Raw genomic sequence first — 20805 nt, 5'->3', positions numbered from 1 at the left:
TGTTCGAGTTTATGACTTGTTATCGTTCAATAGAGATTAGAGAATTTGAAATGTCATCATTCAGTTCTGAATAAATGTGTTTTAATTTTTTTTCATGTTTATTACTTTACAACTTTACGGAATTAATTTTCACATCCTTATTTTTCTCTTACATACTACATTTCATCTCTCACCTTGTGTTGGATAAATAAAAATAAAGAATCAAATGACAAAGTTGCATTACAAGTTTTTCCTGGCAAATATATAGAGGTAATTTAGCCGAAGGTCAATAAAAACTCTACTATTAAGCCATATTATCAATGACATATTTTATTTTGGACTTAATCAATGATATATTTTTATTAATTAGGTATAGATCAATAACACGTAAGCTTTAAGTAATTATAAAATCCATGAAAACACCAAAATAGCATCCGAAGAAAAAGAAAGGAAGAAGAAGACGCCGCCAATTTTTACATATAGTGAGCAAATGACGGGGAGAAAGAGAGAGAGAGAGTGACGATGGAGAAAAGATAGGGAGAGGCAGAACCAGAACAAAAAGAAGAGGAGGAGCAGGTAATGAATCCATGGATGGTGTCGGCCAAAGGTGGCGGGAAAATCGACTACGACAAGCTCATCGACTAGTTCGGCTGCCAGAGAATCAACTAGCCGCTCGTCGACTGCATCCACCACCTCACCGGCCGTTCTCCCCACGTCTTCCTCTGCCGCGGCGTCTTTTTTGCCTATAGGTCCCCTCTCTTTCTCTCTGTCTTAAGCTTTCTTTTTTTTTTTTTTTTGGAAAAATTGCAAAAAATTGAATTGGGGGTCGAATTTCAAATTTCTTAGATTGAATTGTCAAGGAAGGTCTCGATTTTGGGTGGCCAGGGCTTGGAATCGGAGGCGGGGTGGGGGTATTTGAAGGGGGTGTTGAGCCAGGTGTCAAGGATCTCGATGACGAAGTCGGGTGACGTGGACATGCTTGGGACGACAAAGACGTTGGAGTTGTTAATGGATCAGGCGTTCTGGGCGTCGGAGGAAGTGAGGCACGTGGCAGCAAATACGCCGGGAAAATTGTTGGCGAAGATTGAGATTCCGACGCCGTAAAAGCACATTAACGTAAAAGCACAACATGACATAGACACTGCAAAAAAGTGTTTGAATTCACAGAACAAGAGTGTGAATCCACAAACCTATTTGAATCTCAATGCACAATCACAGAATAGGAAATAAACACTGCAACGTATTTGAATCTCAATGCACAATCACAGAATAAGAAATAGACACTGCAACGAAGTGTTTGAATCCACAGAACGGGAAACAGACATTGCGTTGCAATGTCTGAATCCACAAACCCATTTGAATCCGAATGCACAATCACAGAACAGGAAATAGACACTGCAATGAAGTGTCTGAATCCACAAACCCATTTGAATCCGAATGCATAATCACAGAACAGGAAACAGACATTGCAATAAAGTGTCTGAATCCACAAACCTATTTGAATCCGAATGCACAATCACAAAACAGGAAACAGACACTGCATTGTAGTGTCCGAAAAATGAAGATTGAAGGTGGTGAGAGGCGGGGAGGCTGAAGTCTGAAGGTGGTGGGAGGTGCGATTTACAATGAAGGAGATGGAAAAGTTTGGTGTTTTAAACGGTAATGGCATCATTTGTAATTTTAATTTGATTGAGGTGTTTTAATGTATCTTAAAGTCTCATTGACCTATTTATAATTCCAATAAATTTGATTGACCTATTGTTAATATCATAACTTTTAATTGATTTTATACAAAATCACCCTATATATAAAATAGGGTTAATCTCAGTTTACTAACCTAAAGTTTTGTAATTTTCAACATTTGGTACATGAAGTTTTTTTCTTCCTAGAGTTATTCCTCAAGTCTTAATTTTGGGACAGTTTTGTACCTCTGTTAAGTTAGCCGTTAATTGATGATATGGCACCCATGTGGACAATGACTGGACGCCATGTGTCAATATGGGCTCACGTAGATATTAAAAATTAATTTTTTTAATACCATTAGGAAAGACATCGGTGTTAGTTGGAGTGAGGTTAAGGTATTTAAACTCTTATTTTCTCAGAGATTTGTTGTGAGATATGTGACTTGTGTTGTAATCCCGCATAAAATTTTATTTGTCCAATCATCACTATCTAGTTTTGGGTTAGACATTCTAATACCATCAGGAAACCACGAATAATGCACCAGCGATACCTTGTGAATAAACAAACAAACACACACATAATGCATTTGAGTTGATGGTAGGTTTCTTCTTCCATGTTCAACATGCAATAACTCTGGCCTATTATATATATCTACATACTCATAGGAAATTGACGCTCTACCCAAATGGAAACAAGAAGATGATATGCAGCTACTCATAAATCACTCAACTCAACCTACAAGTTCAGTAGTAATGAAGGGATAAAGGGAAGAAGGATATAAAGAGAGAAGAGAGATATTTTCTAATATTTTCTGATGAATATCCTCCTTCAATACTACCACAATTGGTTACATATATTGTTTCCCAAACACTACAAGCTAGCTGGCATGACTAATCCAAAATACTTATTTAAAAACTAAGCTTGTGATTAAGATAATCATAGCTATAACATTGCCCCATCCTTTAGTTAAACCTTGTCCCCAAGGTTGCAGCTAAAACTTAAAATCTGGAAATCTTGCAGTGAATTCATCATAGTCCTCCCAAGTTGATTCTTCAACATCCTTGTCCTTCCAATGAATCAGCACTTGCACCCCAGCAACATTGTTCTTTTTATACATCCTTCTCTGCAGCACTGCCATAGGTTCTTGGACCTGTAAACCATCATCAGTAACCAATGGCAACAATGGCACCGAATTAACATCAGGACCAATGTGTTTCTTCAAGCAACTGACATGGAAAACTGGGTGTATCTTAGAGGTCTTAGGAAGCTTTAACTTGTAGGCCACCTCACCAACCTTCTCCAACACCTCAAAAGGGCCATAAAACTTAGGGTGCAGTTTGTGATAGACATGAGTTGCTAGTGATTGTAGTTGGTAGGGGATGAGCTTCAAATAAACCAAATCTCCCACCTTAAAGGTTCTCTCACTCATGTGTTTGTTTGCTTGCACCTTCATCCTATTCTGCGCAATGGCCAAGTTAGTTATAAGCATTTTCAACATTTTGTCTTGAGCAATCATGCCTTGTTCCACACTCTCCAGCTTTACTGTACCAATTTCATAAGAAGAAATGTGTGGATGAGGGAAGCCATACACGATTTCTAAGGGAGTGAACTTGGAGGCAGTGTGAAATGAGGTACTATAGCTCCATTCAGCCCACGGGAGCCATTGGAGCCACTTCTTGGGTTGAGAACTAGTAAAGCACTGTAGATAAGTCTCTAGGCACCTGTTGACAACTTCTATTTGGCCATCACTTTGAGGATGGTACCCTGAGCTCAAACACAACCTTGAACCTTGCAGTTTAAAAAACTCATTCCAGAAAACATTGAGGAAAATAGTGTTCCTGTTACTAACAATGGTTTGAGGCATGCCGTGTAGCTTAAAGATATTTTCTACAAATTCTTGGGCTACCATGCAAGCAGTGTAAGGGTGTCCCAAGGCTATAAAGTGTGCATACTTTGATAGCCTATCCACTACCACCAAAATCATAGATTTCCCTTTGCAAGAGGGAATGCCACAAATGAAATCCATGCTTATATTTGTCCATGCTTGTTGTGCTATTGGAAGGGGCTATAATAACCCTGGTGGTGAGATAGTTTCGTATTTGTTGTGTTGACAAATTCTGCACTCGGATATCCAAGCTTTGAGATCCTTCTTTATCCCAACCCAATGAAAACCTTTTTTCAGCCTCTGATAAGTTTTCAGCACACCCTCATGACCTGCTGTGGGAGTGGAATGATGTTCTTCAAATACCCTTCTCCTCCAAACTGAATCCACACATAACACAATTCTCCTTTTGTACTTCAAAAATCTATTATCAACGTGATACTTAGAGGTAACTACACCTTGACCAGTGCTTTGAGCTAGCTTTTCAACTTCTTGTTTTTTTAGCTTAACCCAAAGATCCAGTTCTAAATCTCTTCTTTAACTCATCCAACCACCCAAAGTAGGGGTAGGTGATAGCTAACACTTCATTGTCTTCTTCCAAGGGTAGCTCAGGAAGGGAGTTTGAACCTGGGGCCCTAGAGAGAGCATTTGCCACAATATTTTCTTTGCCATGTCTATACTGCACTTCATAATCAAATCCCAACAGCTTGGAAACCCACTTTTGTTGAAACGGGGTATTTGCTCTTTGACTCAAGAAATATTTCAAACTGTTGTGGTCAGTTTTAATGATGAAATGACGCCCTTGGAGATAACTCTGCCATTTTTTAACTGCATACACGATTGCAATCAATTCCCTTTCGTATGTAGACAAGGCCTGATTTCTAGGACCAAGTGTCTGACTTGCAAAAGCTATAGGTCGGCCCTTTTGCTGCAAAACAACTCCAATGCCCAAACCAGAAGCATCACACTCTACAATGAATGGCTTTGCAAAGTTTGGCAGAGCTAGGAGTTGGGGCGAAGTCATGGCCTGTTTCAGCTGTTGGAAGGCTTCCTCCGTGGCTTGTGTCCAAAGAAATCCATCTTTACCAGTAAGCTTGTACAATGGTTAGCATATTTTGCCATAACCAGGAACAAACTTCTTGTAATAACCAGTCAAACCCAGAAATCCCCTCAATTCCTTCACATTCTTAGGTGCATGCCAATCGACAATAGCTTTAATTTTGGTAAGATCCGCAGAAACCCCTTCAATGGACACTATGTGACCCAAATACTCTACCTGCTGGTGTCCAAATGAACATTTCTGTTTTTTGAGAAACAGTTGATGCTTGAGTAACATCTCCAGTGTTTGTTGCAGATGTACTAAGTGCTCATTCCAACTAGCACTGTAGATTAAAATGTCATCAAAGAACACAAGGATAAAGTTCCTCAAATAGGGCTTGAAGATGTCATTCATGAGGTTTTGAAATGTTGCAGGGGCATTAGTAAGGCCAAATGGCATTACCAGAAACTCATAGTGTCCCTTATGAGTTCTAAAAGCTGTTTTTGCAATGTCACTCTCTTGCATTCTAATTTGATGGTACCCGGATCTGAGATCAAGCTTAGAGAAGTACTTTGCCCCATATAATTCATTAAGTAAATCATCAATCAATGGAATGGGGTACTTATCCTTAACTATGATGCAATTCAACTCTCTATAATCCATGCATAATCTCCATGTTCCTTCATTTTTCTTTACCAACAACATCGGAAAGGAAAATGGGCTGTGGCTAGGACGTATGAATCTTGACTTTCCTGCACTGCCTTCTCAATCTCGTCTTTCTGTGCAGGTCCATAATGATAGGGCATAATACTTGGGGGCTTTGAACCAGGGATGTGTGGGATTTGGTGACCTTGTGCTCGATGTGGGGGTGGTTGAGTGGGGACTTGGAACAATGTATCAAATTGTTGCAAAACTGCCTGTAGCTCATTTACTTGTTGAGAATTAAGAGTATCAGTTCCCTTTTCATTAGACTCCAAAGAATACAATAGAACCCCAACATTAGACTGAGAGAGCTCCTTATTAACTTGCTGCAGGGCCATTTCATGAACTGCCAGCTGTGGTGGTGAACTGTGGGTCAATTTAAATGTCATTTTGCCCACTTGGAACTCCATTGTAAGTAACTGAAAATCCCAAAGTACAGGACTCACAGTAGACAACCATTGCACCCCTAAGACCAAGTCACAACCCCCTAATGGATGCGAAAATAAGTCTGTGTGACAATTATATCCACTCACCTCCAACGGTATGTGCCTACAACACCCTTGGCTCATAATTTTCCCACCATCAACAATCATTACCTCAAAAGGCTTGGTTGCTTGCAAATACTACCCTAATGTCTTAAGAAGCCTAGAGTCAATGAAATTGTGCATACTTCCAGAATCCAAAAGTATGTGCATTGAGTGGTTATTAACAGTGCCCAAAACCTTCATAGTTTGTAAAGACCGTGTGCCTTGCACCCCATAAAATGCACATTTACTCAGTACCATGCCCTGAATTTCAGCCGATACCTCCTCATCCAAATCTTCACATAAATCACCCTCCTCACTCACATCCAATACAAGTAGCTGCTTATGGCCACACTTATGCCCCTTCCCCCACTTTTTAGGACAAAACCAACATTCCCCTTTATCATTTTTGCATTGAACCTCCTCGGGAGTAAGTTTTCGATATGGGAGCATAGGGGTTTTAGGCTTGGTGGGCAGTATGGGGAATGGAGTAATTTTTGCAGAAGGAAGAATTCGACGATTGAGTGCACGTAATTCAGATAGCTTAGAATCGACCTGAATAGCAATGGATATGACATCGTGGACAGTAGCAAGCCGTAACAACTTGACATCATAGATCAATTCACGTTTTAATCTACCAAGGAAACAACTCTTAAGGAGCACAGGGCCTATATCTTTAGCACGATTAGCAAGTCTACGAAATTTAGTGATATAGTCCTTGAGAGTACCAGTTTGGTGCAATTTGAAAAGAGCCTATGTACAATCCTCAAATTTGGAAGGCCCAAACTCCTTGCAAAGTTCACTAGTAAATTCCGCCCAGGTAAGAGTAGTATGAAGACAATTGCGCCATTTGAACCACTGCATTGCTTCATTGTCCAGGTAAAAAGAGGCTGTAAGGACCTTTTGAAAATTTGGAGTATTGTAACAAACAAAATACCGTTCCGCCTTATAGATCCAATTGAGAGGGTCGCCACCATCTGAGAAACGTGGAAAATCCACGCATTGATGCCATTGTAGTTGCTGTTATCCCCCCGCCAGTGTCGAACTGATCACGTTGAGCCGGATGTGGAGTCTCCATATCAGAATTTGCCACGATTGGAGCAGGATTGGAAGATCTAGCCCCACCTTGAAAGCACTGTTCATGGCGAAATTGCTCGAAGGAGAAGGCTAATTTAGCCTCGAAATCGGCAGAGAGAGAAGCCTTGAGGTTAGCGTTCGCGGTGGCGATGGAGGAAATAATGAAGTTGGGGAGATCTGCCAATTGCTCCTCAACGGCAGAGAGACGAGCGTCCGTGGCAGCGAATCTAGTCGTCGGATTGTCCATGGCAGCGAATCGAGAAGGTTGATACCAATTGATATGCAGCTACTCACAAATCACTTAACTCAATGTACAAGTTGCAGTAGTAATGGAGGGATAGAGGGAAGAAGGAGATAGAGAGAGAAGAGAGATATTTTCTGATGAATATCCTCCTTCAATACTACCACAATTGGTTACATATATTAGAAGAAGAATGTGAAAGACTTCATCTCTGTCTACTTGGAAATGGCTGGAGTAAACTCACTTCAGGCTGGTTAGGAAGTATATGTTGATTTGAGAGTGTTTTTGCTTGATCAGAATAAGGGATCGTACTTGGTTCTCCAAGGTGTACATGTGTGTATGTGTGTATTATATATATATATATATACACACACACACACACACACACACATATATATATGTATGTATGTATGTATTCTATTTCTCATGCATGCATCCAGCAGATAAGAGATCGGTTAGTATGTGTTGATGAGGTCACGTCAAGAAGGTGAGGGGCTTTCTTTGTATATGCTTATTGAATGAGGGTCTTCCAAAATTTAAGGAATTAAGTCCAAGTTAGTAAGGAATGAACCATAAAATATAGATAGAGCTATTATAAATGTCTTCCATGAGTACTACAAAGGTACGTGAGAGGGATTTGCAAATCATTACTTAGAACGTTTCAGTTTCAAATCCTTCTCACATGCTTTAATTTGTTCAACTCATATAAGACATTCCTTATCCCCTAAGTAACATTTGTAGATTTGAATTAAAACTCCTTACCTTAAAGTAGCTTTAGGGAATTGGGTTATCCTCATACATATTGCTAATTAATTTTATGGTAAAATATCAATTTATTCATAATATATCAGAACAAATGTACACACCTATTGAGCCCAACACATGCTCCCACGTCATCCAAATATGTCCCCAACGTGTTATTCTTGAATGATCACACACGAGAGAATCTCAAATTCCTTCATGTGCTTTTGGACATTACTAATCATTTTTATGGTCTTTCTTATTAATATTTATTTTCTTGGTGCATTTAGATCCTAATATAAAGCAAAATTGCTTTCATGGGGCGATGCTTGATGGCGGTATTGATAAACTCATCTCACTGAAAGAATTTACTGATGCTTCCAATGGCTATCTGGTAAATGACGACTGCGTGGTTGGAGCTGAGGTCTTCGTTTGTAAAGAAAAAAGAGCAGCCAAGGCAGAGTTTCTATCAATGAGCTATTATTCTTTTACGTACAAGCATGTTTGGAACGTTGAGAACTTTTCAAAGTTAGATGCCAGACTTGACTCAGAACCATTCACTGTTGGAAACAAGAAATGGTACGTACATCTCCTAACTTACCTGCATGAAAATTGGAAAGAAATTAATTAGGCCTAGAATGGCTTATTGCCAACACAATTATAATACTAGTAGGGATCTCCGGCATATAAACTGTTTATTGTTTGTTACACATATAAAATGTATATTATTTTGTTATAGGGTAAATATTAGTTTACTACTCTCATATTTTGTGGTTTTCAATATTTAGTACATTAAGTTTTTTTCGTCCCAGAGTTGTACCTAAAATGTAAATTTTGGGACAGTCTTATACATCCGTTAGTCAAACTGTTAAGTCTCCCATTAACTGATGATGTGGCGACCATATGGACAATAACTGGGCACCACATGTCAATAGGGGCCCACTTGAATATTAAAAAAAATTTAAAAATTAAAACTTAAAAATTTAGAAATCCCCCCGTCTCCTACCTCCCCCATCCCCCTCCCTCCCTTCCTTCCTCTGCAACCTGCACCTCCCTCCCTTCCATCTCTCATTTGCAACCCGCAACACCTCGACCATTCCTCTCCACACCACCACCTCCTCCACCATTCCTCTCCTAACCCCCACCCTCTTCTTCCTCCTCCTTTTCCTGCACCCCAACCCTCGTAGTTGGCGGCCCACAGCCGACCCATCCCAAGCCCCACGAGACCAGAATCTCCCCCGACCCTAGAGACAATGCCATTTTCCGTTTTCTTTGTATTGCAAGTGGATGAATGTTGCTAAATTCTTGACTGGGGCATCAACTGTTGGGAGCATAGCCATTCCTATTATTCTTGGGCACGCTCATATGATTGAGACACCTGCTATGTGGATTGAATTCTTTTCATTCTTCATATTTATCCGTACTATCATGTTTTTTAATTCTTGAATATAATTTACTTGTGATGTTGATCTTTAGTGGTTTCACACTCGTTTCTCCTTCCGCACTCCACTTCTTTTTGACCATTTGATTCTTTTTTTTAATTTATACTCGAGACCCATAATTTTTCTTCTCTCTCTGAGGCCCTCTACTCGAACCCTAACCCTTAAATTTCTTGGCAAAACCCCGACTTTCTCAGAGAATCACGGAGGAAATGTAGCACTAGAGGCTGAAGCAGCAGCAACAACAAACTCTGATGCAGCAAGCTCTTCTCCAGCAACATTCTCTCTACCACCCTGGCCTCTTAGCTCCTCCTCAGGTTTGACCTTTCTTTCTCTGTCTTGCTGCTCCAATTTCACGTCCCTTGACTTCGATTATCTTTTTGGGTTCGATTTTGGTGTTGGTCTTCCATCTCTGATTGTCTTTGTGTGTGATTGCAGTACGGAAGCTAGAGTTCCTCTTCCTTCTTGTGTTTCAGAAGTATTGATTCCGCAAGATGGGATTTTCGGGAAATTTCCTTTTGTGGGAAAGTTTTGAATTTTATTGTTTTGGTTTTTGATTGCTTCTCGGTAGTGAAAAAGAGGAGGGTCGGGGACGATTCTGGTCTCGCGGGGCTTGGGAGAGGAATGGTGGAGGAGGTGGTGGTGTGGAGAGGAATGGTGGAGGTGTTGTGGGTTGTAGAGGAGAGAGGGAAGGGAGGGAGGTGCGGGTTGCAGAGGAAGGAAGGGAGGGAGGGGGATGGGGGAGGTAGGAGACCGGGGGGGGGGATTTTTATTTATTTATTTTTATTTTTTGTATTTTTAATTTTTAATATTCAAGTGGGCCCCTATAGACACGTGATGCGTAGTCATTGTCCACATGGGCGCCATGTCATCAGTTAACGGGAGACTTAACAGTTTGACTAACGGATGTATGAGACTGTCCCAAAATTTACACTTTAGGAATGACTCTGGGACAAAAAAAACTTGATGTACTAAATGTTGAAAACCACGAAATATGAGAGTAGTAAACTGATATTTACCCTTTGTTATATTTCCAGCGTCGGACTATATTTTCTAACACGCCTCATCACGAGAGATCCACACAATTTCACACCGGAAACCAATTCTCACATAAAAATTGGTCAATTTCATTATGTTTGAGCTCACACATATTTTCAAGAGCCCATTAATTATTCATTCACTAGAGCCAACTCACATTTCGAAGGCTTGGTCATTCGTCTAATACCCTTGTGCCCAACATGGTCAACCTTTTTGACCCAACATCACTCACCACCCACTCACCAACATCATTGATATTGTCCACAACTTAACTACCTATTATTAGATGTGACATTTATCAAATTACCCCAATGACATTAGTAGTGAACCTCCCACTTATAAACTGTATATTATTTTGTAATACTATATGATGTGGGACTCAATTTTCCAACGACATTGTTTTCAGTACTAAAGTATTGCTCCACCAACATGGCCAAGCATGGGCCATCACCAACATCAATAGTTTTTGTTTTAGCCAATTTCACTATGCTATTTGAAATATAGTCTAGCAGATTCAATGCCCAAAATGAAGCATTGCTCTTGAAGATGAAATCAACTTATAAATGAGGCTTTGTCCTTAAATTTCACGTGCTGATTGTGGTTACAGGAAGATAATGCTCTATCCTAAGGGAAACTTGGACGGAAAAGGTACTCATATTTCTCTTTTCTTCGAATTGGCTGATCCAGAAACCCTCCCTCCTCGTTCCAAAACGTGTGTGGAGTTTTCCCTGCGCATTGTCAATCGAATGAATGGCATGACTAATCATTGTCAAAAAGGTACTACACGTAAATAAAGATTGAACTATTTCCATGGACATATAATTAACTACGTTTAGATATTCCACATCGAAAAAGGAAGCTTTGTCTAAATATTTTAAATAATCTCAAGTCTCTCCATGCTAGTGCTAATTAATTAGTATTAGATTGGACGCGCACGTTCTAATAATATATATACAATGCGCTCTTATTCATGAAGGTATACATTTTGTGTGTGTGTGTGTGTTATTCTATTCTCTTCCTGTATCTGCTAATCAGTGGTTTGATGCCTCGGGTCCGAGTTGGGGTTGGCCTTACTTCATTGCACTGGACACTTTCGGTCAGGCCAGCAAGGGCGATTTTGTAAAGGATACTTGCTTGGTGGAGGCCGAGGTCACCGTCCATGAAAATTCTCAAATAGTGTAGCTAGTCAGCTAAACCATGTTATCATGCACTGTTAAATTTGCTTCCACCCACCCAGTGGTTGCATTTCTTTGGAGTTACTAATTATGATATTTTATATATGTTACTTACCTCGAAGTTTTTGAAGTAGTCCATATATGTGCTTCTCTTTCAAGAAATTCATATGCTGAGATTTTATAAAATGATGAAAGAAAGGGACCTATAGAGGTATTCATCATCATATATCTACCAATTATTTTAGGGGCATTTTAGGTTTAGGTGCCTCGTGTTCCTTATTTTCCTTATCTACCAATTTCACTACACTTAGGTGCTGCTAATTTTTCATCAGAAATTAGTGACAGTGTCTGTATTTTTTACTGTTTTTGTTTTACCGTGTAATTTGAGTTGGCGGTGCATCGGTAACTGATCTCGGAACCCTTGCAACCAAATATTATCAAATATTGGTACCAACAAGAAGGTATAGTGACCTTCTTCAAGGACACAACTGAGAGTTTGAGTAGTTAAGCAAATAATAAACCCTAACTAAAACACATATTACTCTTAATTAAAAAAAAAAAAAAAAAAAAAAAAAAAAAAAAAATATATATATATATATATATATATATATATATATATATATATATATATATATATATATATATATATATATATATATATATATATATATATATAAAGCTAAAGGATTATTAAAAAAATTAATAAAAAACATTTCTAATAGGAAGTGAATTGTCACATCCTGGGTTGGGCTCCCACCACATCCCGGGCTTGACTTTGTCGTAGCACGATATTGTCCGCTTTGGGCCCCGACCACGCCCTCACGGTTTTGTTTCTGGGAACTCATGCGAGCAGAACTTCCTAGTGGGTTACCCATCCTGGGATTGCTCTCTCCCAAACTCGCTTAACTTTGGAGTTCCGATGGAATCCGAAGCTAGCGAGTTCCCAAAAGGCCTTGTGCTAGGTAGAGATGGGAATATATATGCTAAAGGATTATTAAAAAAATTAATAAAAAACATTTCTAATAGGAAGTGAATTGTCACATCCTGGGTTGGGCTCCCACCACATCCCGGGCTTGACTTTGTCGTAGCACGATATTGTCCGCTTTGGGCCCCGACCACGCCCTCACGGTTTTGTTTCTGGGAACTCATGCGAGCAGAACTTCCTAGTGGGTTACCCATCCTGGGATTGCTCTCTCCCAAACTCGCTTAACTTTGGAGTTCCGATGGAATCCGAAGCTAGCGAGTTCCCAAAAGGCCTTGTGCTAGGTAGAGATGGGAATATATATATATATATATATATATATATATATATATATATATATATATATATATATATATATATAAGGCTTACAGGATCCACTCCCCTGGGCGATGTGGAATGTAACAATCCACCCCCCTCAGGGGCTCGATGTCCTCGTCGGCACACTCGCACCACACGACAGAGTGGCTCCAAGGCAGGTACTAAAATATAACGCAAGTATGACATGGCACTTCAATCACATTTCATTTATTTCACCTGGCTTACTTATTTCATTGCTGAGATACTTGACATGGCATATACTTGGTTTTTCACCACTCTCGAGTATCATTTCTATATACATATGTAGTATTATTCTCTGGGAAATTATACGGATTTTACAGTGAAGGGTTATTATTTTTGGAAAGAGAAATGGTTTCAAAAAGCTTGGTTTTCCCCGACTCACGTTTTTTGTTTTTCGTCCCTCCAGGTTTAAGTTGCAGAAAGTTCGTATCGACGAAAATTCTTGGCGAATCTCAATATAGGTGGCTACCTCTGAGGGTATGATCCTTACCCACACTATTGTACTTTTCTTATGCTTTGATGTCGCTCGTGAAATGGGTTCATTTCTGCTCACAACGCACTTTTGTGTTTAGGCACTTTTAGGTTTAAATTTATTCACATTTTTCACATCACTATACCTTATGGTTTTGTCACATTCCAGGTGTTGGCTAGCACAACTCGATTCGGAGTCCTAGTGGATATTCTGGGTCAACGTGTGTCATGAATTCTCATGGTTGAATTTTTCAGGTTGACAGGCCGATGACCCATTCCAACAACACTGATACAGTGTTAGTTGGAGAGGAGTAAATATATTTAAACTCTTCCCTTCCCTCACCAATGTGGGACTTTATCCACCATGACAATCCACCTCTTACCTCTTAGATGAGGACTTAAGAACTAAAAATATATAAACACGTAACAAACAATCTGTCGTTTGTGTTAAAGCAAAGACGTCTGCATCACCCATGCTTCCTGCTGTTGTTGAGTCCTAACGTGCCATTGGTACTGCTGTTGTCTAGTTCTGCAGGAATAAGGAGTCCTAGTCTTCATTGGAGTTTTTGTATCTTGTTGAAGTATAATTCTTGGGTGACTTGTAGATATCTTAGTTCATATCCCACACGGATTAAACTTGTGTTTAATTTCTTTATAAATATTAACGTGCAGCACTCGCTCTATTCATTGAGTTGAATTTACAGATCATTCTATTTTTCTAGCTTAATATCATTCAGTTTGTAACTTGATCATAGTTCCTGCAACGTTCGCGGTCAATTTTGTCACCATGGGTAACCTTAACTTGGATCAAGGTGGTAAGATACTTTCTGTGTCTCTAATTCTTTGCGTGCGTTTCAAGCATTGTTTTGCTTTTCCAGAATTTTAGTGACTCAGATGCCTAATGCCTGCATATTATGATGCTTTGTTGTGTTACCATTATTCGGTTTCAGGGATTTCGAGATCATATTCAGTTTCACCCGCAACTCATTACACTTTAAAATTGAGTCGTTTTCAATGCTAAAAGAACTTATAGGGTGCTCGGGTTGGATTATGGATCTGGTCCCTCGCATAGCTCCCCGGGGCTCTAGCTCTTTCTTGCCTATCGAGCAAGATCTTGCTGCTTGATATGCTGCAATATGAGCTACTGTTAGTTTGAATTATGCCTTTATGGGGCCTTTGGTTTAGGCCTTGAGGCTCACAATCAAAATTAAAAAGGATCTGAGTGTGCCATTGTTATCTTCATATATAATAGATTGTTGAATAGGTGTTAATTAGGTCAGTTACTTGCGACACAAGTTATTTGGACTTCTTGTTTATCAAACGATTGTCACAGATGGGTTAAGTCTGTATAAGGTTCTTTTCTTGCCTTGTGGACAAGGACTTTTAATTCATAGTATTGTATGTCTAAAATGAAGGGAGTCCAGGACCTTTTTGATCATTCCTTTGGTTGTAGTTAACATGGTAAAGTTAATTAACTTAACCAGATATGACCATAAATGGGACTTAGAACCCAAAGAAGTTGAGAATGAGTTAAAACACGATAGTATATGCATTAAAACACAATAGTATATGCATTAAATAATAGATCTACACTATGCAAGTACAAACAAAAGAGAGTCGGGAAAAATATAACCTTGTCGGGCAAGGTTCAACTTCTTGCAACCACTTCTTTTTGTGTTTACAGGGGTTTGCAGACTATGGAAAATGAAATGTAAACGAAGTTTCCTAAAGGGAATCGATACTACAATACTAGGGAAGGTAGCAGAGCTTCTAAATTTGACAAAAGATGGCTTTCTATGTGCAATCTACAACTAAAAGGGCAGAGTCTGGACAAAACACAACTTTTCTGGGTTTTTGTTTGTTTGAGAACAAAGTTTGTATGTTTGTTTGATTGATTGGTTGAGTGTCTTTGTCTCTAATGTCCCTCTCTGCTTTTATAGACAATTTGGCCCGACTGTCTGAGCTGTTGTGAAACCCCATCCCAAGTTTAATGTAATTTCATAGTAATCGATTTATGAATTTACCATTTTGCCCCCTTATCCCCTCACCCTACCCGGATTTACCCATTTCCCATGTGGGATATTTTTATTATCTTTTTATTATTTTAACACTCTCATCTCCTATCTGCCTGCCACGTGGCACCCCTATTTCTTTTCTCTCATTTTCTCTTCTCTCCCCTGAGTTCACTCACACACACACTCTCTCTCTCGCACAAATCTCTCTCCCTCACCCCGAACTACACACACCTACATACCCAAAAATTAAGACAACGACAATGGAGACAACACCACCATGCCCACCGTGTTGAGTCCCCCTTTCTCCCCCTCATCTGTGAAGCCCAGGAAACCCAACAAGCTTCTTCAGCGAGCCCTGTGGCTTTCGAGCCAAACTCTGGCCAACTTCAACCACCTCACGGCGTGATTTAGGTACGAAACTCTTCCTCTCGTCCTAAGCTTCAATTTGATAGTTAGATCGCACCCTAGGGTTGAGTAATTTGATAGTTAGATCGCACCCTAGGGTTGAGTATCGAAGTCGATCGGAGCTCGTAAAGCTTCGGTCTTCTCCTTTGTCAAAACAGGGTCAGACCCGACTTGAGATCCTAAGACTCAGATCCAAACCCAAACTAAACCAGACTCAGCCCAAAGCCTTGGTCCGGGCTTCCAGGCCCAAACCCTTTAACCCAAGACCCAGGGCTTTCGGTTTACTGAGCCCAACCCAAATCTAATCCCTTAGGCCAGGTTACAAGCCCAAAACAGTAAGCCCAAACTCTAGGCCCAGACTTTTTGAACCCATGCCTTTGGGCTGTGCAGACTCGAGCCTTTGGCCCATTGAACCCAAGCCCAAACCTTAGAAGCTTAAGCCTAGGACTCGAGCCCAAATCTGACTCGGATTCGGCCCAACCCGGTAGGATGCCAGAACCCAGGCCGTACGTGGGTGCTCGCCTGTGCTGGCACGTGGAGCACATGCGCCTCCACCGTCCACGGTGGCACCGGTGACTTTTCCAGCCAACTTTTCGACGACCCATCTCGGTGCATGGCCATCGGAGCAACCACCTTACGGCGACTCGTAGGGGTACTTGAGGTCCCCCTTTATGTTTTTCGACGTCCTAAACCGTTTCTTGAAATTCAATCATTATAATAGAGTATTATTAATTGGACCTTTTATGTGCTTAGGGTCATTTATTAGCGGCGTTTCTGTCGTTCCTTTTTCGCACGGCTCTTTGACGATGAAGTATCTGTGAGTGGTCCCCTTCCAAAATGCATATTTTATTATTAGAAATGCATACATGAAAAACATGATTTAATGGTTACGTTTTATGAAACGTTTGTGAGTAAATTAGATTTACACTTAATTATATATCATGCTTTACTGAGAACATTTTTGAATACCATGCTTTACCGATTTCATATTCTTTGTAGTATATATGATGGATGCCTATATACTATGAAGATATTTTGAGATATGATATTTGAGCTACTGAGCTCTGTTGAGATATATGTACTTATGTTGGAAAGATTATTTTCAATGTTTTTGTGCTTATCTAGTAGTCACTATATGCCTTTGGGTGGATGCTGTAGGAGCCTACGGGCGAATGAAGAGTTCTTGATGCCTTCGGGCGATACTAATACCACTATTAGCACACTATATATGATATATGTTTTATGAAAGATTTTATGGCATGCTAGGGTTTTCAGAAAACCTAATACTTATTATGCTATATGAGTTTTCATAAATTTTGGGGGGCTTAGTACGTTGTTGAATAACTATGTTAGTACTACATATATATATATATACATCAACTTGGTCCACTCATGTTTGTTCTGCGCTCCCTCGGGACATAGGAAGGAGGCATACGATCCGAGCTACAAGGCATTCCCCTACTAGTGATATCGTGTCATCCTTTCTGCTTTTGACATCACTTGTAATAGCACTTTCTGTTACACCTTCTGCTTGTATTCTGAATTAGATGTATGCTCTGAACATGTCATGCATTATCACTATTGTTTTATTGACTACTGAATATTATTATATTATTTTGGTAGAGTTTGTATACGAATATTACATTTGTAATTCGTGCGAACTTTATATGCATGTTTCACATGTTCTCGGCATATGCATTCATTAAATGACTTGTGTCACCCTCGAGTGTCGGCCAGCACGTGGCCATCTCGATGTCCCCTGAACATCGGATTGGGGTGTGTCAGCTTTGCCTTTAATTGATAGCTTTTGAAGGGTAGTGAGTCATCACTTATTTACTCATTCATGCCTTTTTGGCTGATGGTGAGGTGCCCTCTGTTGCCCATCACTTCAAATATAGGCATGTGGCCTATGCCCTTGCTGAAATAGCTTCCAAATCTTCTCGGGCCTATTGACTTGTCCGAGCCCAGTCTTCTCTTTGCTTTTGCATCTTTTGGGCCTCCATTATCACAAAGCTCAGTATCAAATATGAACCCAAACACAGGGATCATAGATTTGAATCGGACGAGTTTGAATCTGCTGATTAAACAAACCAGTTACAAAAACATTCATGTCTTGTATATTATTCTGTTACTTGTGTATATATGTTTTGGTCATAAAGGAAACTGGTGGTCCTCCCATATGGAAACAAGAAGAAAAATATGGAAGACCACATCTTTATCTACTTGCAAAAGGCTCGAACAGATTCACTTCAGCCTGACTGGGAAGTATATGTTGATTTCAGAGTGTGTTTGCTTGATCAGGACAAAGGAACCTACGTGGTTTTTCAAGGTATATATGATGTGTGTGTGTGTGTGTTTTCTCTAAGTGATATCCACACACTCCTTTTCTCCCTTTGAACATCCATTTTATTTTTTATCTTTGTATTGAATAAATCAAATCAAAGAAGAATCAAGGGAATGTGCAGAAATTATTTCCCTATATTATATACCCATCTATTTACATTTAATTCTCATGCATCCAGCAGATCATATAGACCAGTTAATCATTATATGCAAAACACATTGCTTAATTTTACTTATTTTTTTGGTGTTGCGGTACTTAGACGATAAGATAATGCAGAAGTGCCTTTATGGGGCGGCGCCTGATGTGGGTTTTGATAAACTTATCTCCCTTAAAGAACTTGCTGATGCCTCCAATGGATATGTCATTAACGACACCTGTGTGTTTGGAGTGGAGGTTTTTGTTCGTAAAGAAAGAAGAGCAGGCAACGGAATGTCCATATCAATGACCAAGAATGCTGCGAAGTACACGCATGTTTGGAAGATTGAGAACTTTTCAAAGTTAAAAGATGAATATTATTGCTCCAAACCATTCACCTCAGAGAACCAGAGATGGTAAACTACTGTCAACTTTCTTCTCTCCCTCACCAGGAACGAAAGGAGATCGATGCTTTCAGTTTCAATTATATATTTAGATTGAGGTTATTATACAAAAAGGCCCCTGAGATTTGCATGATCAATAGAAATGGTCCCTAAGATTGAAAATCAATAGAAATGGTCCTTGAGATTGTCCACCATCCATGATTTTGGTCATTCCGTTAAAAACTCTTTGGGCAATTTTCAAAGCTTCGTAACTCAATCGATTCTTAACCAAATTCGACCCATAGTGTATCAAAATGAAGATAAGAAAGTTTAGAACAAGATTATACCTATTTGGAAGCCCAATGATTGCCAATGATGGCCGGAAAATAGCCTGAAAGGTGATTGGTCTGTGGGAAAACTGGAAAACTCGCCGGAAACTGGGTAAACTTTAAACGTTCATATCTTATTCAACTAAATTGAGTGATTCAAAAACAAAAATCATACTTCTTGATGAAAAGAAGAGAATGGTATCTTTCTTTACTACTAACTCGCCGTGGTTTGGCCGGAAAACTGCTTGAAAGTGGCTAACTCGAAAATGGTTAGCCATTTTCAAGCCGTTGTCTGACCAAACCACGGCGAGTTAGCCTTCGAAAAAGGTACCATTCTCTTCGTATCATCAAGAAGTATTATTTTCATTTTTTTGAATCACTCAGTTTGGTTGAGTATTGAAGAAGTTGTGAATGTTTAAAGTTTACCCAGTTTCCGGTGAGTTTTCCAGCCTTGGATCAATCACCTGTTAGGCTATTTTCTGGCCATCTCCGGCAATCATTGGCCTTTCAAATAGGTATAATCTTATTCTAAACTTTCCTATATTCATTTTGATATATTATGGGTCGAATTTGGTTAAGAAACAATTGAGTTACAAAGCTTTGAAAATTGCCCAAAATCGTTTTTAACGGAAGGACCAAAATCATGGATGGTCGACAATCTCAAGGACCATTTCTATGATTTTCAAACTCAGGGACCTTTTCTATTGATCATGCAAATCTTAGGGACCATTTCTATTGATCATGCAAATCTCAGGGACCATTTTGTATAATAACCCTTTAGATTGATATATGAAACTTCATGCATCTTCTAGAAAACCTGTACGTTATTTGGAGTTTTACTTACACTAATTTGTTGGCTATTGCAGGAAGATATATATGTATCCCGGGGGATATGGTGCTTCAAAGGGTACTCATCTTGCACTTAACTTAACATTGGCTGATGTAGAAAAGCTACATCCTCGCTCCCAAATCCTTACAAAGTTCACCTTTCGCATTGTAGATCCAATGCATCGCAAGCATCATTGTTGTCTACCAAGTATAGATTGTCCCTATTACTGCGTTTTATGTTATATGTAATGTAACCACAAACATATGGATAGTCTCCTTTCGTTGAAGAATTTTTTATTTTTTAATTAATTTTTTTTTAACTTTATGAGGGGAATTTTAAGGAAAGAAAAAGTTACACGGACATAAATCATAAAAAAAATGAAAAATATATGAAAAAGAAAGGAATATAAACCTTACCTGAAAGAAAACCAAGAAAGCTTCGATGCACACTTCCATTAATCGAACCTCGAAATAGAGTGCATCAATTTCTAAGAATTGTTTTTACTTGTAGGTACTACTTGGTTCTGTTTAGAATGAGTTCCATATTGATGGGAGGAGGGACATTGCATGAGCTTATAAAACGTTAGGCTACTTCTCATATTGCCAATTGGTTTTATGGTGGAACCTCAACTTTCTTCATGGTATCAGAGCCAGGTTGTCCCACATGCGCTCCACATCACCATGTTGTGTTGGCCATGTGTTAGGCTTGAAAATTCACCACATGTGAGGGGGCGTGTTGAGATTGAGTCCCGCATTGATGGGAGGAGGGACCTTGCATGGGCTTATAAGAGATTATGCTACTTCCCATATTGCCAATTGGTTTTATGGTGGAATCTCAATTTTCTTCATGTTTAGCACTTCCCAAAGGCGTTTAGGTTGGCCGTCATTCATCACATTGGCCACTTTGAATAAGGCCGAAAAGGGATTTTTTATGAACAATACTTGCATAGTGGAGGCAGACATCACCGTCGTTGCAATTGCTAAAGTTGTTCAGGCAAAGATTTCTCTAGAGAAGGTCTCTGGACCTCAGCACAGCTCCCTAAGAGATTGGCAG

The 20805-nt window shown here is 39.5% G+C and overlaps 2 pseudogenes; one reads left to right on the top strand and one right to left on the bottom strand.

The window, feature by feature from the left end:
- Positions 1-930: 930 nt before the first annotated feature.
- On the top strand, positions 931-18631 carry LOC148689917 (uncharacterized; annotated as a pseudogene).
- On the bottom strand, positions 4650-6681 carry LOC148689918 (uncharacterized; annotated as a pseudogene).
- Positions 18632-20805: the final 2174 nt, after the last annotated feature.

This window comes from Pyrus communis, chromosome 16 (genome assembly GCF_041283825.1).
Source record: "Pyrus communis isolate YQ-2024b chromosome 16, ASM4128382v1, whole genome shotgun sequence".
Lineage (NCBI taxonomy): Eukaryota > Viridiplantae > Streptophyta > Magnoliopsida > Rosales > Rosaceae > Pyrus > Pyrus communis.
This window is presented reverse-complemented; position numbering and strand designations above follow the sequence as displayed.